Below are 9,530 nucleotides of genomic sequence, written 5' to 3' on the forward strand. Positions count from 1 at the left end.
ATATCAAACATAGAAAATCTGCATATTTCGGCACAAAGACGTTGAAAACTTAAGTCTACAGAGATATTTTGCCATATTTTGAAAGTGGAATTATAGTACAGAGCCTCCAAAATTATAGTATTTGGGGATAAAATATAGTACGCGTTGTCATCTCAATATTTCGCCGCGGGCCGCAGGTTCCCAAATTTTATGGTCGGCTTGTTTTTTTTAGGAAAAATATTTCGTCGCGGCCCGCAGATTTCAAAATTTTCGAAGACCACTCGATTGCGAAATGGCAAATGCAGAATTATAGTACTTTTATATAAAATTATAGTACGATTTTCAAAATTATAGTATTTTGGCCGTACTATACCTATTTTATATCGTACATAGTACGCGGACCAAAATTATAGTACAAATACTATAATTATAGTACGGTTGGCAACACTGCTTGAGAGGAGAATAAAAGTGAAATTTAAATTTTCATATCGTTTTTGAGTTTTGAGATAATAGCCGTGTCAAAATGGACACGCGTGACACTTAATTATGTTAGGTATCGATTTTTTTTTTGGATTGAATGGTTTATTAGTAAAATTATTATAAAGTATGATAGTTTTCAATACACATTACACTACACACAAGCTAATATTGCATTTTCTTTACTGCATTCCGATTTCAGGTAGTTTTTTTTTTTCAAAAAATCGGTCACAGCGTCGCTTTTTTCAATTTTTTTGAATAAAATTATTGATCCCATTAAATCGTATATCTGCTCGAACCATTGATTTTGATGTACATAGTTTTGAATTCCATCCTGTCAAGATCCATCAGCGTTCTTATTTTCCCCGTAAAATTGATATTTTTCAGCGCTCTAAATGGAAAATTTTACGAACCGGAGCGCTCGACAATTTAAGAAAATATTTATATACTTATCTAACTTTAGGAGTAGGTATTTTATAAAAATAAGTGTTAGATTTTGGATATGGCCAATTTCGCTCAGACGGTCAAATTATTTTTCCACGAGACATAGCGAAAAGTTTGAGGATTTTATGAACCGGAACGGCGCTCCGGTGCGTTCCGGTCCATTTCGAGCCTTGTATTTTGTGCAGCTAAAGTGTAATCGCATGTATAATCTCCAGTTGCAGTATAAAATATCAAATTGGTCTATCTATGTTCTTGCATTCCTAGATTTCACTTGTGTATCTGATTTTGATGCTTATCATTTGTGATGTAAATTATTGATTGTTCCATCACCATCCTCTCATCTGTTAAAACCGCAGGATGTTGTCGGTGATGAGATAAATATTAATATTGTATTCGTCGACGTTCTCATCATTATTAGCTTCATAAAGTGCATCCAATGCATTATTTATCAGCATTTGTCTTTCTTTAATCTTGGACATATCCGAGAAATTAACTAATTTGACAAAATGAGAATAATGTATTTTATAAAAAATAAAGTGACACGCATTAATTCATTATGCAATAACACCACATAAACAAAAATAATTCCATTTCGAATTACATAATGAAACTGCACACGTTTATAATTATTTCAATGAAAAAAATATTATTCTTTGAAACAATATAATCATAAAAACACGCTTACGTTGAACATAAGTCGATCTTTCTGTGATTATAAAACGAATGGCCACTTTGACATTAAATGACTTGATATTAATTTTATTATGTCAGCTAGATCATTCAAATGACGAAGAATTGAAGCAGTGTATTTATTTCAACTGACTAACGTGTAAAAAATAACACTTAGCTAAAGTAAACTTGACTACAATAGTTGCGTGTCCATAATATGGACACGGGTGACACTAACGTTAGCAATTGGGTCTGGCACTAAATAGTTTTAAACCAAAAAAGGACCGTTGGTACTGAGTACTGGACTGGTGACTGAGCATTGCAGGTTCATTTTCAGAAATTTGCGCAATAAGAAATGTAATTTAACTCCATTTTATTCATATTACAGGGAAAGATAGATTGCAACAGAAGCGTAGGTAGGTAGAAAGAGATTCTATTGGTCTACGTAACCTCCGTATACGAGTCAAGAATGTCCAAAGCGTTGGCGTTCTAATACAACCTGGCTCAGGTTAAGGAGCTGTTTGTTGCTATCCTTCCATACACCAAAGAAGTAGAATAATTTAAATCAATAAATTAAATAAATTAATTGATATGTTGTCTGTGACATGCACCGAACAAATTAATAAAATAATAGAATTCAGTGATCGGCTATAAATACCCTAAATACACTACATTTTGAAGCAGGGTTTTGAATGTGTTAGGGCACTACGAAAATTAACCACACATTATTATAGACGTGCAATAATGTGTGTTGCAACCTTCAAATACACCAATAGTGAACGAGCGACAATGCATAAAACAAGAGCATTAAAGTTATCAGAACGATGGACAGGTTTATAATGATGTATCCTTGACACCCGTACAAGTTTATCCCATATTATTTACACTCGAGATCGGTTGCCTGTTACTCCACACCCGTGAGGTCGGTATTTCAGTTCCCATTAATAAGTCTAGGTTCCTTGGTGCCATGATATCGCAGTATTGTGCTTTGATTCCTCACGTCAATTTTTCTATAAAAAAAACATTGTTGGTAGGTAGGTCTAAGGTAGGTACCATGTCTAATCCTAAATAATTGTCCTACACAGAGTGGAGATTTGTATTAACATTTTTTTTACATGACACAGCTGCTGTTAGCCACTATTGCTCAACCTATAAGGTCCATACTCTGACTCCTAACACATTAAACCTGGGACCCACGACAGAAGCCAACGCTTTAACCGCTCGGCCATCGACGACGTTTCAAACTACCTAACATTAGGTATTGTAACGAAAACTTAATTGTATATTTAAACAAATATTATATTATTTAAACCATGAAAAGTATGTAAGTACCTATGACTAGAATCATGACGTATTATTATTCGATTACCTACCTACGCATTTTAATAATTGCAATATGATTTTATCATTATCGTTGGTAATTCGAAGTTTTTTTCTATGGCAACAACGAATCGATCATATATTAGTCTATGGCCACGGCTACTGGTATAACCTGTGTATTTTGACAAGCGACTACGTGAAACACTCTTTCTTCAAAGATTTAAAAATGGATATAAAACGTGAACCATCTGAATTAGAGGCCGATGCAAAAGAGCAACAATGGTTTATGGTGCCAATATTACATCCAAACAGTCCTGATGGCACCGTGAACATTAAACAAGAGCATGCCGACAATGTCAGCTGTACTTTTGAGGTTAGTTTTAAGCAAGTGTTTATTGTTAAATTGCTACTTTCAAATACCAATAGAAACTTGTAAAACTACCTGTGTAAAAAATAGCATTCGCGTGTGCGGTGAATGGGTAATGTCAATAAACTGAAAGCAAGTCCAACATAGATCGGTTGAAAATCTTTAGAAATATCGAGTTTGATGACGTAGAGCATTGCCGACTCAAGTAGAAAGCCGATACATTCACAACGACACGTCCTATTTTCCCTCTCCCGTTGCTGTCTATGTATGTAGGTACCGTCATTGCCTGTCATTGATCTTTATAGTATGCTCATACTGACGCGTATGTCGTGTACACACAGGGAATGGTTTGATTTGAATATATAAGTTACATGATAAATAATACACTAGCATTAACACACCTTCTACAAATGTAATGCATACATTAATGCTACACATTTTTTGGAAATCGATATTACCACCTTTTTTGTGTGAAGGACTATTCTGACTTTGACAGGTGATGAATAACAGTAATGTATATTATTTATTAATAACACTGATAGTTCATATATTTGATTTGAGAAAATTTTATAATTCAATTTGAAATGAGAAAGGGCGAATCAATATGTCAAGCAATCTGGGATCTGATTTTGACAGTTGAAAAGTGGATCACTCGTTGCTTGTGCAAAAATATATGCTCAGGCTTTATTAATCTAAAGATGGCGGTGTGTAGAGGCTTCCGGAAAACATGTCCCAGCCACATGAAGCGTGTCTTCGTGACTACTTCAATCACTTATGACTACTGTCGAGTGTTTGTAACGCGGTCCTCCTATGTCCTATGTCCCCCTAAGAAACCCGAAATCTTCGAAGGTTAAGCCCGTTTCAGACGGGACACCGGTATCGCGCTCACATATAATATAGGAAGCCTTTGTAGTATGTTTATGAACCCCCCAGAGCTAATGGCTTCCTATATTATATACGAGCGCGACATCGGCGTCACGTCTGAAACGGGCCTTAGTAATATGTCACGTCTCACAACAATACAGGAGTACAGGCAGCGTGCACGCATTGAACAAACTACATTTGGTCTTCACAGAATATAGCCTGGACCCCCATGCTACTCCAAGTTGGCTTAATGCAGCCCGCCACATCCATGCCGATTCCAAGTTCATTTATTGATAAACTTGGAATCAATAATTATACACACATTTTTTTTTTTAATTTATTCGCGTAAACAGACTCCCTTTTTGTGAATCACAATACATTCATTCATCAGTAGACTAATCTAGCATTCATGAATTTATATTATTAAAACACTAATATATCATAATTTTGTAAATTACCATAAAAAATATTAGGTCACCATCATCATCAGCCGGGGTCAATCCACTGCTGGATGAAGGCCTCCCCAAGCTTCTTCCAACTCCCTCGGTCCTGTGTCGTTTGCTGCTACGTATTTCCGCCGAACTTTATTAGTTCGTCAATCCAGCGGCTTTTAGGGCGACCCTGTGGCCGTTTCGTGTCCCTTGTGTACCATTGGATGACGGCATTTGTCCAGCAGCCGTCTTTTCGGCGAGCAATGTGCTCCGCCCATCTCCATTTCAGCTGTTTGGCAACGTCTATTACATCGCGTACTCCTGTCTGCTTCCTAACCCATTTGTTTCTCTTACGGTCCTTACACGTGATGCCCAACATACACCTCTATATGCCTCGTTGTGCAACTTTTAGCCTTTGGACATCTCTCGTGTTGAGGGTCCACGTCTCGCAGCCATACGTGATCACGGGCACCACACATCGGTTGAATACCCTACTCTTAAAAAAATAAAAATATTAGGTAAATAATAATAATAATCACAATTATACCTTAATATGTTGTTCTTAAACACGCTTTATCTGCCTACTTACATGTGACGTCACTGATTTTAAGATTGTGGGGTTAATCTTTTAAGTTAAAACTATACGGTGATACACTTATCGAGTACCTACCTCATGGCCCCCACAAGGGGGGGGGCTGACAGGGCTCTAGCCTGGAGGCCCGTTCTCAGGAAGGGCCCGGCGTGACGAGTCGACCAGATAAGTGAGATAAACATAGATCACAAATTTACTCTAATAGTAAAAAAAAAGTCGCCTGCGGTGCTATTTTACTACAATTATATTAGTAAATAAAAATATTTGGTTGTACGATGCAATTTTTAACTGTATTTTAATGGATGTACATATTAAAAATACAGAAAATCGCTAAAAATACACCTTAATTTTACCATGTACATCATTTGGAAAACGCTACTGCAGCGCGTCACACTGCCTTTACCCTTAGCGATAGGTAGGGGTGCCCGCCAAACATCTTAGCCTGGGAGCCTGCTTCAGAATGTGGGGGCCATGACCTACCTATATTATTATTGATAAGTTACAAACACTTCAACTAGGTATTCATAATTTGTTTGTTATGTGGGGATTAGCATGGAACCTCAACTTAAAATACGAATTATCATAATATATTTAAGTATCTAATAATATTTGTTACTATGTAAACTAGTTGATAAGAAAGGCGTATTTCATGATTCACACAATCTGGCTGACGGCACAACGCCAGGTCAGTCAACTCATTTAGCAATTTGCAAGCCATCAAATTTCATCATAACACATTTGCTTTCTTGATAAAATGTAATTATTCATAAGAATTACTTAGCAACATTGTAACAAGGAATGCGTGATTAAGCATTGCATTGTCATATAAAGCAATCCGGAAATGTGCTAAGCTATCAAATTTGCTTGTACCTAGGCAACTCACAGTAAACAAGTGACATGTGGTCACCGGTCAACGCTCCTGACCTCAGATGAACCTTCTTTGTTAGAATTTTCTATAAAAGCTCAAAGCGGGGCGAATCTGATAACACACGTCGTAAAGTCTTGCTAACAGATAGTCGAATCTCTGATCGACGCATCCAGTTAACTTTTCTCATAGAAACACGCCATTATAATTTACTCTGTCAATTTAATATTAATCCTAAATATATTGTCTGTAAGAATTGTTTCAAGTATTGTTGAGGGGAATAAACTGTTATTTACTCAAACACGCATCCGCCTTCGATTCATCAGAAGTCCATCTACCTACCTCATCCTCATCCATCTCTCCCCTTACCAATAGTTATATTATATTATATTTTTTATTGGATCCTTGACTTTATAGTAAGTAGGTGATAATTTTTTACCTACTTTATTGTATTGATTTATTATATAAGTTAGAGTTAATAGTGTTCGTTGTCAGTGTATGTTTGCCTTTTGGTGAGTATACACAGCGCCTGAAGATGCCGAAAAGCGAACCCGTGGCGCAAAAATGACTCAAATGGAATAGTGCAAAACTTAAATCCATTATAATTTAAATTCAAACTCCATCAAGTAACCTCGGTCGATAGTAATAATATTAAGGCTATACCTCAGCTGAGGCATGGTCTAAAAAGATCGTGACTAGGCGATGCGCGGATTATGCAAATGACGCATACCGAACGAAATATAATTTGTCATAAAAATCCAATATGCGTCCATTAATATTATGTTTATTGTTATATAACTAATAATAATAGTATATTCATTTACATGTTTTCTTTTTTAAGTACATACGTAAAGTTTTTTAGTCATCTTAACACGCCACCGCACCTCGACTGTCGGTCTTCAAATGGCAACGCGGCCGAAATTTCGTTCCTCATACAGTTGAAAATTATTTTCCGTTTCACTTATGTACGCTCTTAATATTTGAAGTGGTGAAGCTTAAACGTAACCGTAGCTAACTCATTGGAACAATTATAATAGCTCAATACATAAATATGATAAACTACCCTTGATAGCAGCCTTGTGTATAATAGATGATTTTGGGGTTATCAGGTTTACTGTTAATTAGTATGTGTTATTTGTTTGGAACTTGGAATTCCAAAACTACCTATGTACTTACATGGGTATTGTAAACTTATTTACTTAGGTAAAAGTTTATTTTCTTTCCTTCGATACGATACCAATTATTGATACTTTCAGTAATATATCGGGTCTCAACACGGTGCGGATGGTGTCGAAAGACCCGAAAACACCGAAGCCATATAACAAAAATATGTATTTTACCACTTTTTCTTAGCTCGTATTCTTGTTTGTCCGGTGGTTGTTTATCCAGTAAAAATCTTGCGATCGATTTTTAACTAACTTCCCGACTAGCTAGACATTTGAAACTTTTAGAATATATCAGAACACGATTCCAATGCATTATTTTTATATTATAGCCATCTTTAAGTAGAATTGAATTCATTTTCAGTTAATTATGTTTTGTACAAAAAGTTATTTCGAAAGAAATTCGTAATTCAATCCACTATTATTGGTTGCTAAGGGGGTGGTCTTAGCATCTAAATTATTAATATATACGTGCGTTACTATGGAAATCAAAATGACATTTCAGTATTCTATATTTGTTTGTTTGATGCAAAATAGCAAAAAAATGATTTGTTGACAATTGCCTTATTTGTCCTAAATTATCAATACATATAACTATCATGTTTATATGATTCAACAGAAAATTTAACAACGTGGTATATAAAGCTCTTTTTATCTTGTTATTGCTTTTTTTTACGTACTAGTTATTTTTCAGACCCCTGAAACAAAATATACAAATACAAAATTTTACACTGACTCCCTGCTGGATGATTTCAAGGACGAAATTATTGAAGACACAATACGTCATAACAAATATGATGATCCACGACCCGGTTGCTCATATTCGGAATACAAACCAGTAGAAAAGGTACTTACAATATATATTATCTATTTAAAAAAAACTGAGTAAGTAATTTATTGTAAAATAGAATATAAAATTATTGTGTATTCATTCTATTCTCTTTTCTCAATATATCGAAAAGTTTCATATCTTCTATCAAATCAGTCTTAGCTTAAACACAATTGAATTTAGTTGTTTTTAATAGATTTTTAATAGAACAGCTCAAGCCTTGTAAGAAAGATATGACCGTATACTATAATATCTCCAATTTATTTATTTTTCTTTAATATTAATAACCATGCCCTTGCTTTTTCGTACAAGGTGGTTGGGTGAGTTAGTTGCATTGATGTGGGGCTGATTAGGTTCCTCCATTTATATCTTTAATTGTCTTTATGGCCAGGATTAAATATTTTTTGTGGTGTTCTTGTGATGTTCTAGTGCTTAGTACTTCGTGAGGCTTTTGGAGGTCATTACAATTTTATTAGATTCAATATAAACATTAATTCAATTGTCATAGCTGATTTTGGCAAAATTCATGAATTCAAGAATGAAAACCTAACCGAAGCTAACAAATAATCCAATGTATTTTCATGAACAGAAATCATAGGCTTATGACGATACACAGTTATTAGGTTTATGGATGGCTTATTAACCTCAAGCCCTAAAAATACATGACATTATGTCAGACCACCTTTGCTTTTTTATTTATTTAACCTCATTTAAAAAGTGTTTAAATAAATATGTTCCGAGTATGTCTTACAGTAGTATACGTCCACAGAACAGATTATGAAATATAAATGTAAAAGCCATCGCCATGAAGCAGAGCTCTGAAGTAGGGTAGTTTATGGCCTGACCGCCATAAAACCCAAGTAAAAAAAACCGCGTTGACTGTTCCCAAAAATTGAAAGGACGTTACATTAACGTGACAAACTAAAATGCATATTCTTCTTCTTCTTCCACCCTGTCACGTCCCAACATTGGGGCATAGGGCAAGCACAAGTTGGCGCCACTTCCCTCGGTCCATCGCCAACTCCTGCGCCTCCCGCCATCAGACCTGCAGCACGTAGGTCGCTTTTGTAGCACCGCTGCAGGGTGAGGGAGGGCCGGCCACGGCGACGGAATCCTTGAGGCTGTGCCACAAAGGTACGAAGTGGCGCACTCTTTGGCGGCATCCGGAATACGTGTCCCAGCCACGTCTCTTCATGATAACTTCAATCACCAAAGGCTGTTATGTCTGCTCACGAATTTAGGTGTTTGTAACGCGGTCGTACCAATGTACCCCTAAGATTCGGCGGAGATATCGATTCTCAAAGCTAAAAAGCCGAGCCTCTTGAAGTTAAGTAAGATGCCATGTCTCACAGCCATACAGGAGCACAGGTAGCACGCACGCGTTAAACAAACGACATTTGGTCCTCACAGAATAAAGCCTTGACCTCCATGCGACTCCAAGCTGATTGAACGCATAGCCCGCCACACCCATGCATATTACTAACTATGAAAAACGGCAACACGTGTTTAAGTTTATCCAATATTTTTCCA

Source organism: Rhyacophila brunnea, unplaced genomic scaffold (assembly GCF_057557595.1).
Source record: "Rhyacophila brunnea isolate RB1 unplaced genomic scaffold, BYU_Rbru_1.0 scaffold_13, whole genome shotgun sequence".
NCBI classification, from domain to species: Eukaryota; Metazoa; Arthropoda; class Insecta; order Trichoptera; family Rhyacophilidae; genus Rhyacophila; species Rhyacophila brunnea.